This window comes from Lathyrus oleraceus, chromosome 5, assembly GCF_024323335.1.
Source record: "Lathyrus oleraceus cultivar Zhongwan6 chromosome 5, CAAS_Psat_ZW6_1.0, whole genome shotgun sequence".
NCBI lineage: Eukaryota > Viridiplantae > Streptophyta > Magnoliopsida > Fabales > Fabaceae > Lathyrus > Lathyrus oleraceus.
The window spans coordinates 96029323-96049469 of NC_066583.1; the positions used below are offsets into that span (position 1 = coordinate 96029323).

Genomic DNA, 20147 nt, shown 5'->3' on the forward strand with positions numbered 1-20147 from the left:
CTCCTGGAGTCTTTCCTCAGCCTCTCTGATGTAGCCATTTCTGACTTGTTCAGAGACACTCTTCAGCCTATAAGACTCAGAGGTCATCCAACTAATGACTCTGTTCCAGTGTGTCCTAACAGATTTAGGATCATCACTGACTTCAGAGTTGTTAGCCAGAGACTTGACCTTCTGGATTGAAGCTTCTGCTACCTGCCTGATGGCTTCCTCAAGGGTAGGTATGGTAAGTTCAGGTTCAGGTTCAGGTGAATGAGGTGGAGAGTTTGGAGGGCTAAGATTTAGAGTTTGAGGTTCAGATTCTGCTTCTGGTTGAAGACTAGGAGATGAAGCATAAAGAGGATTTAGGTCTAAAGGGTTAGAGTCTACTTCAGGTACAGCGGGAATTTTTGGTGGGGTGATATCAGAGGTGTGGGGATCAGATGGTTGAATTTCAGAGGGTAGAGTTGTTGTTTGTTGTGGTGGAAGTGAAGTTTGGAGTGGTGAGGTTACTTCAGATTGTGTTAGAGTTTGTTGTTGAGAGGCAAGTCTATGAGCATATAGAGTGGCTATTGTTGGGGAGTCAGGATCAGAAGGTTCAGGGTCAGAGGAAACAGTAACGTAGGGAGGTGATTCTGGCATAGAGGATGATGAAGAAGAAGAGGTGCTTTGGTGAGTTTGTGCAGGTATAGAGGGAGGAATGAAGGTTCTGGCTATGTTTAGAACTGGTGTAGGTTGGGAGGTTCTGGTAATTGAGGGTGGGATTTCAGAGGTAGTATATAAGGGAGTTGTTGTGAGAGGATGAGAAGAAGTCATCATAGGTACAGAAGTAGCAAGAGGAATAGACATACCAGAAGAAGAAGTTTGCAAAGGAGCAGGAGATTTGGTTCCAGAAGATTCTCCAAGTCTGGCTTTCTTTGCTTTCCTTGCCTCAGCAGCTATCTGTTTCTCAGAGACACCTCTCTTGTATCTGACTAGATCTTCTACTGAATCCAGACAGTCGTCGAGACTGAAATCAGAAATATCAACACCCTCATCCAGACGATCCTGAAGGTAGATAGCAATGGCACTCTTGGGTTCATTCTTGAAGAACCTGGCAAGACCATGAGGCATCTTCCTCTGATCTTTTAGAGACTCCCAGGATGTATCCAGAGTGGGCTTGACTCTAATCTCTTTGATGATTCCCATGCTTTTGAGGTTTCTGGCATTTAAAGGCTTCCCAGTTTCTATAGCCAGATCATTCATCAGCTTCGCCTTCTCCAGTTGGTCAACCAAACCATGCTCAATGAAGACATCAGAAAGCAACCTTCCCAGAGGGATGTAAGACCTTGGCTTCATATTGTTTCTGGTTTCTTTGACAGAATCCCTCAGATATCTGAAGAGGAGAACAGGGAGGTTGATCTGGATACCCTTCTGAATACAGTATAAAATGCATTTCTGATCAGCATTTATGTAATCAGAGGAGTTGGAGGCTGGGCGATGGTGAATAGTACCCAGAATGATTTTTAGCCACACTCGGAGGTTCTGGTGTAGCTCTTTGTTCTTAGAGGGGTTTCCTTCAACATTTGGTTTGAAAATTGTTGGGTTGATAACTTCAGTGATGCGTTTAGACCTAGGAGGGATGTTGTAAATCCTTTTTCCTCCTGTTTGCTCCATATTCAACAGGGAAGCAATAGACGCTTCTGTGATAACTATCTTCACTCCCAGAACAAATGAGACGATGAAGTTGTCATCTGCATCAGCATGTCTCCAGAACTCTTTGACCAAAAGAGGGTAGATTGGACCATACAACCTTTGGAAATAGTTCTCCCACCCTTGTTGACGCAGTTCACCAGTAAGATCAACGCCATTTCTTCTTAGGTTGTCAAAATCAACCAAAGATTCACACAAAACATCCAAACCTTCAAAGGGAGTTGAAAGGTTTATGTGACGTTCACGGTCAAGAATGTGGGGTTCTTGATAAACAGGGGTTATGGTGACGCCTGTAACAGTTGGTGTTTGAGTGTTTGAGGTTTGGGGATTAGAAGTAGATTCCATCTGTTGAGAGAAGTTAAAAACTTCTTGTTGTTGAGCATCCATGAAGAAAAAGATGAAGATTGAAGAAGAAAGCGAAGAGCTTGCAGAAAAAAGCTGAGAGAAGGGTTTAGGGTTTTAGAGTGAGTGAGAGTGATAAGTGTGTGAAATGTGAGAAAAGTGTTTATATACCTAAGTTCAAACACATGCAAAACGACACACATACCAGCGTTAGCACAAAAATCAAAATAGCACGTTTGGGGGGAAAAATGATTACAGCTAATAAATGAATGTCTAATCCCAACAGTACGCACACTGCTCTAGGAGATTTCAAACGTTCTGACCTTTGATTTCTATTGACAGCTGTCTAGAAGTTCTAGGGTTAGACGTTTAATGCTCCACGTGTTGATGTATCTGATCTTCAGGAATACCAAAGGATTGGTTTCTGAAGATTTCTAACTCAGATATCTTCTAAACTTGTAGAAGTATCAGAGTCAGAGGCAGAAGTGTATTTGTTTTTATCAGAGTCTCATTTTACATGTTCAGAGCCAAATTACTCAGGGCAATTTTTAATGTTCAGATTTTCTAATATAAAAAGAAATCTATCTTCAGCTAGAGGCTTAGTAAAGATATCTGCCCATTGATGTTCTGTATCAATGAACTTTAATGTTACTATTCCTTTCTGAACATAGTCTCTGATAAAATGATGTTTTATTTCTATGTGTTTGGCTCTGGAATGTAGAATATGATTCTTACTTAAACAAATAGCAGCAGTATTATCACAAAAGATAGGAATGTTACTCTCAAATATCTGAAGATCTTCTAGTTGATGCTTCATCCAGAGCATCTGAGTTGTGCACAGTGATGCTGAGATATATTTGGCTTCTGCAGTTGATAGAGCAATTGTTGACTGTCTTTTGCTAGCCCAGGAGATTAAATTGTTTCCCAGAAGCTGGCAATTTCCAGAAGTGCTTTTTCGTTCTATTCTATCTCCTGCATAATCTGCATCACAGTAACCAGAAAGCCTATACTCTGATGTTTTCTCATACATCAGGCCCAGGTTAGGAGTTCCTTTCAGATACTTAAGAATTCTCTTAACAGCTGTTAAATGAGATTCTCTAGGATCTGATTGGAATCTGGCACAAAGACAGACGCTAAAGAGAATATCAGGACGAGTAGCAGTCAGATAGAGAAGAGAGCCTATCATACCTCGATAGAGCTTCTGACAAACCTTGTTGCTTACCTCTTCCTTTTCCAGAATGCAAGTTGGGTGCATAGGAGTTTTTGCAGAGTTGCATTCAGTCATGTCAAACTTCTTCAGAACGTCTTTGATGTACTTGCTTTGATGAATGTACGTGACTTCTGGAGTTTGATTAATTTGAATTCCCAGAAAGAACTTTAGTTCTTGCATTAAACTCATTTCAAACTCTGCCTGCATTAACTTAGAAAATTCTTGGCAAACAGAAATATTAGCAGAACCAAAAATAATATCATCAACATAAATCTGGCATATCATGAGATCATTATTAAGGTTTTTACAGAAGAGTGTAGAATCAACTTTCCCTCTGATAAAATTTTGTTCCAGAAGAAAATTGCTTAAGCGTTCATACCAAGCTCTGGGAGCTTGTTTAAGTCCATATAAGGATTTCTTAAGTTTAAAAACATGTTCTGGAAAGTTTGAATTTTCAAAACCTGGAGGTTGATTGACATACACTTCTTCTGAAATATAACCATTAAGAAATGCACTCTTGACATCCATTTGGTATAATTTGATAGAATGATTAATAGCAAAAGATACAAGAAGACGAATAGATTCTAACCTCGCGACTGGAGCAAAAGTTTCATTATAATCAATACCTTCTTGTTGACTATAACCTTGAGCTACCAGTCGAGCCTTGTTTCTGACAACTTCACCTTTCTCGTTCAGCTTGTTTCTGAAAACCTATCTGGTTCCAATGACATGAGTGCCTCTGGGTTTAGGAACGAGATCCCAGACATCATTCTTGGAGAATTGATCTAACTCTTCTTGCATAGCTGCCACCCAATCGTTATCTTGAAGAGCTTCATCACAGGACGTAGGCTCAATCAGAGACACTAGTCCCAGAGGAATATCTTCAGAAGTTCTGAAAGTAGATCTGGTTCTAACAGGTTCGTCTTTGTTTCCCAAAATCAAATCTTCAGATACGTTAATGCGACTTTTGACTTTCCTCGGAATTTCTGGAGATTTAATTTCTTCAGAGTCTTGAGTGACAGTTGCTTCTGGAGTTTTCTCAGATTCTACCAGAGTGATCTCTAAATCTGCAAACTTTTCAACTAGCTTTGACTTTTCAGGGTCAAGCTTATCATCAAATCTAACATGAATTGATTCCTCCACAATTTTGGTTTTTGTGTTGTATACTCTGTAGCCTTTAGAGCGTTCTGAGTATCCTAACATAATACCTTTCTGTGCTTTGGAATCAAACTTGTTCAGATGTTCTTTAGTATTTAATATAAAACAAATGCATCCAAAAGGATGAAAATATGAAATGTTGGGTTTTCTTCCCTTACACAGTTCATAGGGAGTCTTTTCCAGAATAGGTCTAATAGAGATTCTATTCTGAATGTAACACGCTGTATTTACAGCTTCTGCCCAAAAGTGCTTTGCTACATTGGTTTCATTGATCATGGTTCTGGCCATCTCTTGGAGTGTCCTATTCTTCCTCTCTACAACTCCATTTTGTTGTGGAGTTCTAGGGCAGGAGAAATCATGGGATATTCCATTAGAGTCAAATAATTCTTCAAAATCTTTATTTTCAAATTCTCCACCATGATCACTTCTGACTCTAACAATTTTAGAGTCAAATTCTTTTTGCACTTTAGAACAGAAACTGGTGAATACAGAGTGAGACTCACTCTTGTGCTTTAGGAATTTTACCCATGTCCAGCGGCTGTAATCATCAACGATTACTAGTCCATACTTCTTTCCATTGACTGATGCTGTTTTCACAGGGCCAAATAAGTCAATGTGAAGAAGCTCCAGAGGCTTAGAGGTAGAAACAACATTTTTCTTTTTAAAAGATGTTTTTGAAAACTTTCCTTTCTGACAAGCTTCACACAGAGCATCTGAAGAAAACTTCAGTTTAGGTAAGCCTCTGACTAACTCAAGTTTAGTTAGCTGAGAAAGTTTTCTCATGCTAATGTGGCCTAACCGTCTATGCCATACCCATTGCTCTTCGTGAACTGACATTAAACATTTAACATTTTGATCTTTTAAATCAGAAAGATTTATTTTATAAATGTTGTTTTTCCTCTTGCCTGTAAAAAGGACAGAGCCATCGTTCTGATTTATGGCTTTACATGTTTTTTGATTAAAGATTACATCATAACCGTTATCACTTAATTGACTTATGGATAACAAGTTATGCATTAATCCTTCTACATAAAGAACATCAGATATAGAGGGAAGAGTACCATTACCAATAGTTCCGGAGCCTCTGATCCTTCCTTTCTGATCTCCTCCGAAGCCTACAAATCCAGCGTCTTTAAGTTCCAGGCTTTGGAACATAGACTTTCTTCCCGTCATATGTCGCGAGCATCCAGAGTCCAGGTACCATGACTGGTGTCTGAACTTTGCTGCATAGGATATCTGCAACATAGATAATCTTATCTTTCGGTACCCAGAATCTCTTGGGTCCTTTTAGATTAGTCTTCCCAGAGTTTCTTATAACTTTGGGTCTTCTAGCATTCTTGAATTTTTGTTCTTGTGTGTGTGTGTAATGATATGAAAACGGAGATTTAAGCTGGTTACTGGTAGAGGTTTTATTTTCCTCAGAATCATACCCAATTCCCCTTTTATTATTCTGACTTACTCCATAAATCATGGATGCCATAATACTCCTATCTATCCCATTCTTCAGAAATTGTTGAAAGGCTTCTTCATATTTATAAATAATTTTATTTGAAGTTTGTGGTGCTTGAGACAACGTTTCTTCTAATTCTAAGCTTTTTGTTTTAGCTCCATCTCTTTCTATCGTTAGAGATCTGATAGTATCATCTCGTGCTAGAATTGTTGTCTCAAGTCTACTACATACTTCAGATTTTGCTTTAAGAAGGCCTTTAATGTCTTTAACTTTTTGTTTTAATTTCTGAAGAGAGGTAAGAGTTTCTGATAAACATGATTCTAAGTCAGATCTAGAAAGTTCAGAAAATACCTCTTCAGATTCTTCATCTGAGCTGCTGGATGTGGTAGCCATAAGAGCTACGTTGGCCTGTTCATCAGAGTCAGATTCTGATGATTCGGATTCACTATCGTCCCAGGTGGCCATTAATCCCTTCTTTGTTCTGAAGGTATTTTTCTTGAAGATTTCTTTCTTAGAGTTATCTTTCTTCAGCTTGGGGCATTCATTTCTGTAATGACCTGTTTCTTTACATTCAAAACAGGTAATATCTTTGTTAGGTTTACCTTTTGAAGTTGACTCTGATCGATCCCCTCTGGGTCTTGATCTTCTGAAGTTGTTGTTGTTCCTCTTTTTCCAGAGTTGCTTAACTCTTCTGGTTAGTAGGGACAGTTCTTCTTCATCATCAGAGTCTTCAGGTTCAGAATCATCAGTGTCTGCAGTTTCTGCTTGAAGGGCTTTGGTTCTGTCTGACTTCCGTCTTTCAGGTCTGGACTTCAGCGCCACTGACTTGTTCTTTTTCTGAGGCTCATCCTCCTCTAGTTCTATCTCATGGCTTCTGAGAGAACTAACAAGTTCTTCAAGGCTGATATTGTTCAGATCCTTTGATAACTTCAGAGCAGTAACCATTGGTCTCCATTTCTTTGGCAGACTTCTGACAATCTTCTTAACATGATCTGCAGTCGTGTATCCTTTGTCTAGCACTTTAAGACCTGCAATAAGAGTTTGGAATCTGGAAAACATAGCTTCTATAGCTTCGTCATCTTCCATCTTGAAGGCTTCATATTTCTGGATCAGCGCCAGAGCCTTCGTCTCCTTGACTTGAGAGTTTCCTTCATGGGTCATCTTCAGAGAGTCAAGTATATCTTTAGCCGTCTCTCTGTTGGTGATCTTTTCGTATTCGTTGTATGATATAGCATTTAGAAGTATTGTTCTGGCCTTGTGGTGATTCTTGAAAATCCGCTTCTGATCTTCTGTCATTTTATTTCTGGGAACTTCAGCTCCATTTAAGACTGGAGGAGTATATCCATCTGTGACAATGTCCCAGAGGTCAGCATCATAACCCAGAAAGAAACTTTCGATTCTGTCTTTCCAGTAATCAAACTTTTCTCCATCAAAAACAGGAGGTTTAGCATTGTAAGAATCTCTTTCATTTGAGTGAGCCATTTGTTTTTCTCGCGCTGGATCTCTCTACACGGTTAAGTGTTTGATTTGAAAATCAATAACAGAGCCGGAGCTCTGATACCAATTGAAGGTGAGAAAAACAAGAAAGGGGGGGTTTGAATTGTTTGAAAAATAAGCGCTTTTCCAAAAAGAAAATCACACAATGATTTTATACTGGTTCGCTTATAACACAAAGCTACTCCAGTCCACCCGGCCAAGGTGATTTCGCCTTCAACAAGGACTTAATCCACTAATCTTGAAAGATTACAAACAACACCTAAGAGAGAAGAAAATCTCTTAGTCTTCTCAAGTCTACAGACTACACAGAGTCACTTGAGGAAATCAAACAAATAAAAGATACAAGATATGTAATCTAGAGTGCTTCTAAGAAAGCAAGTATTACAAACTTAAGAACAGATTTTTCACTTAATAAGCAAAAGCTTAGTGAAATTCTTTGAGAGCAAAGATGATTTTCTTGAGCGTGAAATAATTCAGTATAGTTTTGGCTAGTTGATTTCTTACTTACTGAATGTTGATTGCATCTCTATTTATATATGAGTTGAAGTAGTGGTTGAATCTGGTGGATATTAAACTGAGTTTACTCCATCACTTAAATAGCTTCTGCAGTTTAACTTTTCATCTTTGAAGTGACTACTTACTACAAGTAGTATCTTCTCTCTTGGAAGTGGAGATTAACGTCTCTTTCTCTGTTTAGGAAATCTATTTGAAAATCTTTACTTGACTTGAACGTTACTTCTTCATGATTAGCAAATCCATAATCAGAGTATTTGTGTTTCTGGAGAATCTTGGAATCTTGCTTCTGATGTTGATCTCTTGAGAGTTCAGATGGCGCTGATAACGTTTCTCCAGAATCAGAGCTTCTAGACTTTACTTCATGTTCAGATGCTTCTGATACTTTGCAGTTTTGTCCAGAGTCAGACTTTCTTGAACGAGATTCCACTTCAGATGCTTCTGATACTTGAGAATTTGTATCTGATCTTGTTGTGCATCTGATGACATCATCAGATTTATTACTTCTTTCTTTAGAACCCTGCACACTTAGAAACTTTTCGTTAGGGTGCCATTTTTGGTTTCATCCTTTGTTATCATCAAAATCAAGGAATCTGTTGTAGAACAATTTTGTTCTTACAAGTTTCAGTCAGTTTCTTGTGTCTCTTTCAGCCAGTGTGTGTGTGTTTGAGCAGTGTTTTAGCAACCATTTTCCTTCCTTTTGTGCGTGGATCCCGTCGAGTACGACGGATGCGTAGGGGTGCTAATACCTTCCCTTCGCATAACCGACTCCCGAACCCATTCTCTTTGGTCGCGAGACCATGTTCTTTTCTAGGTTTACTCTGAGCGTTTCCTTTCCCTCTTTTGGGATAAATAACGCACGGTGGCGGCTCTGTTGTTTCTTTCTTTTCCCGCCGGTTTTTCGCGTAATGCGACACTTATGACTAAACGTGGTGTTCCAAATCTAGGGAATATATAGTTTTTAAATAGTTTGATTACTACCCTAGTGTCGTTTGTGGGCGCAACTATAACTTCAATCCACTTAGACACATAGTCTGCAGCTACTAAGATATACCTGTTTCCTAAGGATGGTGGGAAAGGTCCCATGAAATCTATACCCCATACGTCAAAAAGTTCTACTTCCTGAATATTTCTTAGAGGCATTTCATCACGCCTTGAAATGTTTCCAGTGCGTTGGCATCTATCACATTTGACAATGCAAGCATAGACATCGCGCCACATGGTAGGCCAGAATAGGCCAGCTTGAATAATCTTGGCGTATATCTTAGAGGTGCTCGCATGTCCACCATAAGGTGCAGATTGACAATGCTTGATAATACTATTTACCTCTTCTTCCGGAACGCAATGGTGAAAAATGCCATCTTTACCCCTTTTGAAAAGGAGCGGTTCATCCCAATAGAAGTTTCTCACATCGTGGAAGAATTTCTTCTTGCGGTGGTAGTCAAGATCAGGGGGTACTATATCAGCAGCTAGGTAATTAACGAAGTCTGCATACCAGGGTACGTTACTTATTGCTAAGGAATTTTGGGGATGCTCATGAGGATCTAGGTTATTATCTTCAATGGTTTCCACTCTAGCTATCAGTCTATCATAGGCGAAATCATCATTTATGGGTACTAGTTCAGGTTTTAGATGTTCTAGCCTAGAAAGGTGATCGGCTACTACATTTTCAGTTCCTTTTTTATCTCTTATATCTAAATCAAACTCTTGTAGTAATAGAATCCATCGAAGTAACCTGGGCTTGGCATCTTTTTTACTTAATAGGTAATGAATGGCAGCATGATCGGTGTAAACTATAATTTTTGCTCCTACTAGATAAGATCTAAATTTGTCTATAGCGAAAACTACAGCAAGTAATTCTTTTTCAGTTGTTGCATAGTTAAGTTGGGCAGCATCTAGGGTTCTACTGGCATAATAAATGGCATGTAATGTTTTATCTTTTCTTTGTCCTAGAATGGCTCCAACTGCATAATCACTAGCATCACACATTATCTCAAAAGGTTCCGACCAATCAAGTGGTTTCATAATAGGTGCTGAGATTAATGCTTGCTTTAAAAGATTAAATGCGTCATTACATTTTTCATCAAAAATGAATTCAACATCTTTCATTAAAAGTCCAGTTAAAGGTTTGGTTATTTTGGAGAAGTCCTTAATAAAACGCCGGTAGAATCCAGCGTGTCCAAGAAAGCTTCGGACTTCTCTGATGGTTTTTGGTGGTTTTAGGTTTTCTATAACTTCTATTTTAGCTTTATCTACCTCTATACCTTTTTCTGAAACTATATGTCCTAAAACTATTCCTTCGGTCACCATGAAATGACACTTTTCCCAGTTTAGCATGAGGTTCACCTCCACGCATCTCTCAGGATTTTCTCAAGGTTAACAAGACAATTATGGAAATCAAATCCGCAAACCGAGAAGTCATCCATAAACACTTCCATGATACCATCTAGGTAATCTGCAAAGATTGACATCATGCAGCGTTGGAAAGTAGCTAGGGCATTATAGAGGCCGAATGGCATTCGTCTGTAGGCAAAAGTTCCATAAGGGCATGTAAAGGTAGTTTTTTCTTGATCTTCGGGGTGGATAGATATTTGGAAGAATCCAGAGTATCCACCTAGATAGCAGAAGTAAGAGTGTCTGGCTAGACGCTCCAACATCTGGTCTATAAATGGTAAAGGGAAATGATCCTTCCTAGTTGCTTTATTTAATTTTCTATAATCTATACACATCCGCCATCCTCCTTCTAACCGTTTTGCTACATGCTCGCCTTTATCGTTTTGCACAACTGTGATGCCTCCCTTTTTAGGTACTACATGCACAGGGCTCACCCACTTACTATCCGAGATCTGATAGATTATACCTGCCTCAAGTAACTTAAGAACTTCCTTTTTAACAGCATCACTCATTATAGGGTTTATTCTTCTTTGATGTTCCCTGGATGGTTTTGAATCTTCTTCAAGCAAAATCCAATGCATGCATACGGATGGGCTTATACCTTTCAGGTCAGAGATATTATATCCTAAGGCTGAGGGATATCTTCGTAAAACGTCTAAAAGTTGGTTCGTTTCCTCTTGGCTCAAGGTAGCACTAACTATAACTGGACGGTTCATCTTTTCATCGAGGAACTCATATCTCAGGTTCTTAGGCAGTTCCTTAAGTTCTAAGGTTGGTTTCTTAGGGCATGGCATAGGATCTGGGGTAAGGGATAAACATTCGTAAAGGTTATCATCGATGTAGGGTTTCTTAAAGTCATCATCTTCCCTTATGAGAGTTGATGGTAACTTAATTGGTTTTATAATTTCTTCTTCTAATTCTCTAACACATTCATCAATGATATCTAAGGCATAACACGCGTCTCCCATCATAGGTGCCATAAGAAATTTCGAAAGTATAAATTCTATTTTCTCGTCACCTACCTCAAATGTCAACTTTCCTTTCTTGACATCTATTATGGCTCCTGCAGTCGATAAGAATGGTCTACCTAGAAGGATTGGTATATCATTGTCCTCTTTGATGTCCATGACAACAAAATCAGTAGGGATAAACAACTGACCTATCCTAACAGGGACATCTTCTAAAATGCCTATCGGATATTTAACAGATCTATCGGCTAACTGAAGTGACATCTTAGTGGGCTGTAATTCTCCTAAGTTTAACCTCTCACAAACTGCTAAAGGCATTAGGCTCACACTAGCTCCTAAGTCTAGAAAAGCTTTTTCGATGACATGATTATCCAAAAGGCAAGGAATGGAGAAATTTCCAGGATCTTTATCTTTCTTTGCTAATTTGTCCTCGAAAATAGCATTAGATTCCAAAGGCTTCGGATCGTCAAGTCTACGTTTTTTGGTAAGGATGTCTTTGAGAAACTTTGCATAAGAAGGTATTTGGGTGATGGCTTCTGCGAAAGGGATTTCTACATGAAGTTTTTCTATAACTTTAATAAATTTTTGATATTGTTTATTGATCTGGGTTTGTTTGAGTCTTTGCGGATATGGTATAGGTGGTTTATATGGCGGGGGTGGTACGTAAGTTTTATCTTTAGGTTCCTCTCCTTTTTCTCGACCTTCCTGGTTTTCAGATTCCTCTGGTTCCTTTACTTCGTCCGTGGATTTGGTACATTTCTTAGAAGTTTCGGGTTCACTCAATCTTGGGTTTGGTGGCTCATCATAAGCGTTCCCACTTCGTAGGGTAATGGCATTGGCTTGTCCTCTCGAATTTTGTTGAGGTTGTCCAGGGAACTGTCCTCCAGGTGTAGTCTGAGGGGCTTGGTTTAAAGCTACCTGAGAGATCTGGGTTTCAAGCATCTTAGTATGAGTAACTATTTGGTCAACCTTGATTCCTAACTGAGTAATCAATTCGTTAACATGAATGTTTTGGTTCATGACCTCCTTGTTTTGTTAGGTTTGAGCGATGATAAAATTTTCCATAATTTTCTTAAGGCTCAGCTTTGGTGGCACATGTTGCATAGGTTGATTTGATCTTGGGGCTTGATAACTAGGTCTCGGAGGTGCATTATTTTGGATTGGGTTATTGTTTTTAAAGGAGAAGTTCGGATGATTCCTCCATCCAGGGTTATAGGTATTCGAGTATGGGTTCCCTTGGGTGTAGTTCACTTGCTCAGAGTGGGTTTCGTTCAATAGACTGCATTCTGCAGATTGGTGTCCTTTGATTCCACATATCTCACAATCCGACGAAACTGCGGCTACAGTATTCGGGTTTATGCACATATGCTCGACCTTAAGGGCTAATGCGTCCATTTTAGTTTGCATCATGTCTATAGAGCTTAGTTCATGCACTCCTCCTTGGGCTTCGTTCTTCTCAACCGTCGCTCGTTCGACTCCCCATGATTGATGGTTTTGAGCCATATCTTCGATGAGGGCACTAGCTTCAGGATAAGGTTTGTTCATCAGAGCACCGCTTGCGGCAGCGTCGATGGTCATCTTTGTGTTGTAATGAAGTCCATTATAGAAGGTTTGAATGATTAACCAATTTTCTAAGCCATGATGTGGGCATGCTCGTAATAACTCTTTATATCTCTCCCAAGCTTCGAACAACGATTCTCCTTGGTTTTGGGTAAATCTAGTTATATGGTTTCGAAGAACGGCGGTTTTACTCGGGGGAAAATATCTAGCAAGAACACTCTTCTAAGGTTATCCCAAGTCGTAATGGAATTGGGTGGAAGGGAATCTAACCATGATAGGGCTTTATCTCTGAGGGAAAAAGGGAATAATCTTAAACGTATTACATCAGGAGAAGCTCCATTGGTTTTAAAAGTGTCTGATAATTGAAGAAATATTTTTAAATGCTGGTTTGGGTTCTCAGTGGCGAGACCTGCAAATTGTCTCTGTTGCACTAGTTGCAACAGGGATGGTTTAAGTTCAAAATTATTAGCTGGGATGGTTGGGTTTACTATACTAGAACTAGGTTCTTCATTTGATGGTTGAGCGAAATCCTTAAGAGGTCTTTGGTTTTGATCTTCGGCCATAGCTATCTTAATTCTATGAAAGAATAAACGTGCGTGAGCATAACGTTCAGGTTCCGCCAGAGGGTATACTAAGCTTAAACTTCCGGTGTTGCGAGTTCTTCGCATTGACCGGCGGGAAATAGCCTAAGTCTAAACGATATAACAACAGGAAAATGAAATTTGACGAAATTGGTCCCCGACAACGGCGCCAAAAACTTGATGTGTTGGTTTTCGCAAGTATACGAACGCGTCAGAGTAATATAAAAGATTGTCGAATCCACAGAGACCAAGTGTCAGTCTATCGTTATCTATTGTTATGGTGTTTATCAAAGGCAATCAAAATAGGTGTTTTTAGAGTGTGCAATGGAAAGTAAAGTATTGAATAAAGTTTAATTAATAAAGACAGGGTCGATTGTAATTCACATAATTAATTAATAATCCAAGTACTTGCTAATAGAATTACTTATGGGCAATGTTTCCTACTTTGAAAAGAACTAATTTAACGGGAACTGTTGCTTTCGCGTATTCAGAATCGAGTTGTACTCCCTAATCAAACCCTCTTACTGTCACTTATAAAAAGGCGCGCATTGCGTTAGAGTACTAAACCTATTTTTAAGAAATATAGTATCTTGACTAAGTTGAAAAGTATTTTAACCTGGATTTCTTAACCGAAAGAGGTTCTCACGAACCAGACTCTAAACTTATAAACGCGTCCGAAAATAGTTTTAAAATCTCTTTTCTTCTTAAATTAAAAACTCCTAATGAACTAAACAAAGCGCTTTCGCTGTTTTTGAAATAGTTAAAAACAATTAAGTTTAGATAGACGTTGGACGACTTTCGATCTTACCTAACGGAATTGAAGTGCGGGAAAACTTAAGTTGAAAGTTAAAATAGCCCTTAAGTGCTTCTACAAACAATTGTACGGATTATCGGTTCAATTACGATCCTTACATTCTAACCTTATAAATTTAGTTAGACATGGTAAAGTAAAAGTGCATTAATTTAAATAAAAGTAGTGCGAGTGCGAGGAAATAAATAATTTAAAGCGAGTGCGAGGAAATAAATGAAAGTAAAGCGAGTGCGAGGAAATAAATAATTTAAAGCGAGTGCGGGAAAATAAATAAAGTAAAGCGAGTGCGAGAAAATAAATAAAGTAAAGCGAGTGCGGGAAAATAAATAAAGTAATGCGAGTGCGGGAAAATAAATAAGATAAAGACAAGTAATAAAAACCTGTTTCAATCGGAGGGTTGAGTAAATTGGAAAGCGGAAATGAAAATGGCGGCAGGATTAACTTCCTCCCAAAGTGCTCCAAACTCGATTGCAGACTCTATCACAGACTCGATTACACAATTGTGGTAACACTCCAATACGAAGCGATTACCACTTTAAAATACTGAATATATGCCTAAGTGAAACAAAGTTGCTCTGAGTTTGCCTCTGCTCTAAGTTTGGATGATTGTAAAAGTGATTTCGAGTTTCTATTTATAAGCAAGTAAAAAGATGGAAATGACAAGGATGCCCTTCAACTTGAAAATGGGAGGGAAAACTTTTCCTCTTGTGGCGCCCGCCACAAGGCCATGGCGCCCGCCACAAGGCCATGGCGCCCGCCACAAGACCATTATGAGGCGCCTTAGTGGAAGTAGTGGGGAACGTGGCAGTTGAGGGAAGTTGAGCTTGGACACGTCATGGCAGGGTCTATGGCGCCAGCCATGGGGGAAGCCACAAGTACAAAATGCTGAATTTTAGGTTTTTTGGCTCTTTTTCGCTCCTTTTCTCGACCGGGGCTCCGATTACAGTAAAAACCTGAAAACAAAGAAAAACATAGTAATAACACAACAAAATAGCAATAAAATAACTAGAATGCATGTGAAATCGGAGTCGAAAATACGATAAATTTCAGTGTTATCAATGTGCAACATACATTGATTCAAAGGTTTGATGGTGCAATAATTCAGGTTCAAAAGTTCAGTATACATACAATGATTCAATAATAGCATGCAATAATGTAGGTTAAAAGTTTAACACATTCTGAATAGTCAGTATACGATCCCCAATACAGGTTCAAAAGTTCGACAAATTTATGATTTTCGAGGAATGTAGAGTCTATAGTTTCCTGTAAAAACTCCCATATCCCCTCACACGTAGGTTCTAGTCTTCAAAAGGTAGTCCCTAAAAGGTCTCCAAGAGTCCTCGATCCCAAATGAAAGTACCTTGCCTTAGCAAATTCTTGCAGGACAAAGGTAATTCCAAAAAAATCTAGTTTGGGTATGGGTCTCGTGCCAACCCAACGCACGAAAGGCAGGTCCACACGACTATCCATGATTCTATCCTATGTATATACTAAAGCTCGTGTATAGAGCTTCTCTAAAATCACAAAGCCCAACCCACAATGGAGAATATATAACAAATATCCATCATATAATGAATATTTTAAGCAATAAAGAATGCGATAAATGAAATAATGGTAACACAAGTAAAACAATAAAGATAAACACCCAAACAAACAAGGAAACGAACAAAACTAGGCTTAACTTGGTTATGGACTCCCCAACAGATTCACCAGCTATCGTTCCACGAAAAATACACGAGCATATCGCACGCTCGAAGATACAACATAGTTACCATCGAACTTTATTTACTCCCGAAGGAGAGGGAAAATATTGATAAAACTCAGGGGAAGAGAAATGGGTAAGGAAGTCGGTTATGCAAGGGGAAAAAAGGTTTATAATTAATGTGCTTGCTAAGGATTTGAACCCTCGCGCCTACGTAACCTCATAGTCCAATAAGGAAATCAAAACTCCTTAGTTCGTGGTAGAAAATACGGATTTGTTGGTTGTTTTTAGGGAACAATCATAATCGTATCCTAGAAGTGCTTAGATGTTAGCTGATTTGATCCTAGTTCGGATGCTCCAAGCTTTTAGTCAGGCTGCTACGAAACGGATTATAAAAGTTATTTTTATAAAAAGAAGAGTTATTTTTCAAAAAGTTTTAAGTGTCAAAAAGAAAAGAAAGACTTGATTTAATAATAAAAGAAAGAGCTTGCATAACAAAGAGCTGTGAAGTGAAAGAAAGGTGAAAGTATTGTTTAAACCAAAGATTATGTTGTTGGATCCATAGGGTAGATGTGTGTAAACCAAAGAGTGTGGCTAATGCAGAAATGTAGGGTTTTTCCTAAATCCAAGGATCAAGACCTACAAAAAGGATGTTTGCCTAAGCATGAGAGGATTGACAAGGAAAACATGCATGAAGAAGGGGGTTTTGCCCAAGCACGAGGTCTAAAAAGACAAATAAGAAAGAGAAAGGGTTGTCTAAGCAAAAGGTATGACAAGACAAACATGCACAATAAAGGTTTTTCCTAAGCACGAGGTATGACAAGGCAAACTAGAAAGAGAAAGTTTTGTCTAAGTACAAGGTCTGACAAGACAAACATGAATTAAATAGGTTTTGCCTAAGCACAAGGTATGACAAGGAAAATAACAAAGAGAAATATTTATCTAAACACAAGGTATGAAAAGACAAACATGCATGAAAAAGGAGGGTTTGCCTAAGCACGAGAGGACTGACAAGACAAACAAGAAAGAGAAAGGGTTGTATAAGCACAAGGTATGGCAAGACAAACATGCATGAAAAAGGTTTTGCCTAAGCACGAGGTATGACAAGGAAAACTAGAAAGAGAAAGTTTTGTCTAAGTACAAGGTCTGACAAGACAAACATGAATTAAAGAGGGTTTTTCCTAAGCACAAGGCATGACAAGGAAAATAACAAAGAGAAAGATTTGTCTAAACACAAGGTATGACAAGACAAACATGCATGAAAAAGGAGGTTTTTCCTAAGCACGAGAGGACTGACAATTCAAACATGCATGAGAAAGAGGTTTGCCTAAGCACAAGAGGACTGAGAAGGCAATAAATAAAGAAAAGGGTTTTTGGTTCAGAGATGGGTGTTTAACCATGAGGTGACTAACCCAAAAACTGTATGGATGATAAAGGAGATTGTGTTTGGTCCAAAGAGGAAGTGCTGATGAAGCAATGTTTCACTGTTGGGATGTTGAAGAGTTGCACTGTTGAGATGTTGTAGTGTTGAAGAAGACTTGATAGTTATTTGATTTGAACTGTACTAAAGTTTATGAGTGGAGGTGAATACTTTGAACAACTGGATCATTCGTCCCGTATCCAAAGATATTCAGAATGTGGATATGAATGCTCCCTCTCACCCATTCTCTACTACTTAAGGCTCGTATCGCATAATTTTCATCGTAACTGATAAGTGTTGACAAGAGAATCCTTTATTGAGATTGATGATGAAGAGTCTTCAGCCTTGAGGTTCCTTTGTATTCAAACTCTTGTAGGAGAAGTGTTGTCTTTGGGAGGGGGGAGAATACTTATCAACTTTTCGATTTGAATTGCATTAAAGTCTATGAGTAGAGTTGAATACTTTGAACAACTGGGTCATTCGTTCTGTATCCAAAGATATTCACAATGAGGATATGAATGCTCCCTTTCATCCCTTCTCTACTACTTAAGGCTCGTACCACACAATTATCATAATAATTGGCAAGTGTTGAAGATGAATCTTTTTGTTGTGCTTGATTATGATCCAGTCTTGTATTATGTCTTGAGTTTGTGTTTGACTTTAGTGTGAAGTCTTGAGAGGTCCAATGCAATGCCAGTATAAAGGATCAGTCCTATCAAGTGATCAAGAGGCTTTTGATCACTTGATTGGATAAAGGGCTCAAATAAGTAAATGAACTATTTGATCAAAGACAATTTTGATCAATCAGTCAATCAGGAATAGTGTCAGAGTATGAGTTAAGCACATGGGTTTTATGAATTTAGAATCACAAAGAAAGCAAAGTGTTAATCATGCATATTAATTTCCAAAATCAAACTAATCTAATATGAACATGTTTAATATTTCTAAAAAGATCTAATGGACAATAAATTATAATACTAATGATTTATTGCTAAACTAATGTGTATTGTTTTTATTATTTTCTCAAAATATGAATTAAATGGTAAAAACAAATGAAACAATAAAATCTAAGTATTATTTTCTAAGTATTTTTCAAAGTATTTCCATGTAAAAATGCATTAAAATGATTCTAAATTGAAATTCAAACAAAACAAAGAAAAAGGAAAAAAAAGTAATCAAAAATGAAAAAAAAACAAAAACGAAAGTGAGGCAGGGGTGTATCTGAGCCACCTAAGGTGCGTGGGTAGAAGAAGCAGTCGGATCAGGGCCCATCCAAAGGCCCAATATGGCCTTAACTATGTCAAGACAGAGGGAGGATATGTGAAAAAAAAGGTTTCAGGAGAAAAATAATGGGCTAAGAGGCCTATAGGCCTAGGACCTCAAGCCAAGGGAGAGGGGAGAGTCAGATGAAGGCCAACCTCAATCTTTCATTCAGTCAAAACTTGTTCTCCCTGTTTCAACCTAAACCTAAGACTCCAATGCGCCGGAAATTGACTCTAGTGGCGGCGAAGATCCAAACCCTACAAACCATACACCAAATTACTCACCTCAGTCCCTTATTCAACAATCCACAATCCATTTCCTCTGATTTTTACTCAACCTCCCAAACCGAAATGAAAATAGCATGAACCCTAGATTATTAAACTGGAAATTAAATGCTAACAAGGTGGTATCCGGAGTCTAAACACTAAGGGTTTGGCTCCACGAGCAACAAACTACATTGTGGTGGTAGAATTTGTGCACGAAGCAAAGATGAGCCTACCTTCGAGACGAAAAGATGTCCTGATGATTGTTGTAGCAAAGAAGACGATAGTGAAGCAGGAATAAGAACTCTAAAGGTAATTTATTCGAATCTCACTTTTTCTTCAACTACCTTGTTGTTGTTCTTCTTCTCCTATCATGTAGTGTGTAGGCTCTGAAATTTGGAGTTATACTTGTTGTGGTTGCAGTTCTTGTGATTTGTATGAGAGATGTGATTGCAACTTAGTGAGTCTATCGAAATATCTAACTGCAAGTGCACAGTTGTATCACATAGTTTTAAAATATATTCAATCCACATGGACCAATAATCAAACTTATCGCTATATATTGGTGCTATGTAAATATAAGGTTTATGAAAATTTGATTTGGAAGAAATTAATACTAAAATTAAAATAAAGTTTGGAAAATATAGCAGATATAAGAGGCCGAAATGTGGATCCCGGTGTACCTCGAGGACTCAATAATTCATTGGCGTGTGTTAATGTATTGAATCACTTTTTAGTAGAGAAATATTAATTTAAAGCCTTTATCTCACACTCTCCTTTTGTTGACTCTAGCTATACCTCCAGATCAAATGCCTGCTCTCGCTAGCCCATTTGCATTAGAAAATACTTTTTGAAAATTAATAAGTTTTAATTAATCCTAAAGTGCTCTCACTGTATTTAGGATTAATGCCCAATTTTTACTATTCGGTTCAAGTCTCACACTCTCGTTTTATTGACTCGAACCTTAGTGTTTTCACTCTCATGCAAAACTTTTTAGAATTACAATTAAAAATCGAAACCAGAAAAAATGGTTTATAAAAAGGTTTACGCAAACTTATTACCGAGTCCCGTCGAAACAACGATCCTCACATATAAGACTTAAAACAAGTTAGCCGGACATTGTATTAAATATAAATATGCGATTCATAGTAATAGAAATTAAAAACATCATTGCAAATAAATAAATTTCAAACAAACAAAATTAAATTAAAGCAATTATATAACGAACATGTAAACTAGAATTAAATGCGGAAATACTTCGAGTACACAGAACTGAATGGAAAATAACTTCATTTGCCGATAACTTTGATCCAAGATTACAATAAAAGATTCTAAAAGCTATGGTGT

General features: G+C 38.1%; 1 non-coding gene across 1 annotated transcript; it reads left to right on the forward strand.

Annotated features, from left to right (window-relative positions):
* The first annotated feature begins 12833 nt into the window (after positions 1–12833).
* Positions 12834–12940, forward strand: LOC127088424 (small nucleolar RNA R71). Its single transcript, XR_007790261.1, has one exon. It is a non-coding gene; the product is annotated as a small nucleolar RNA R71 (small nucleolar RNA).
* Positions 12941–20147: the final 7207 nt, after the last annotated feature.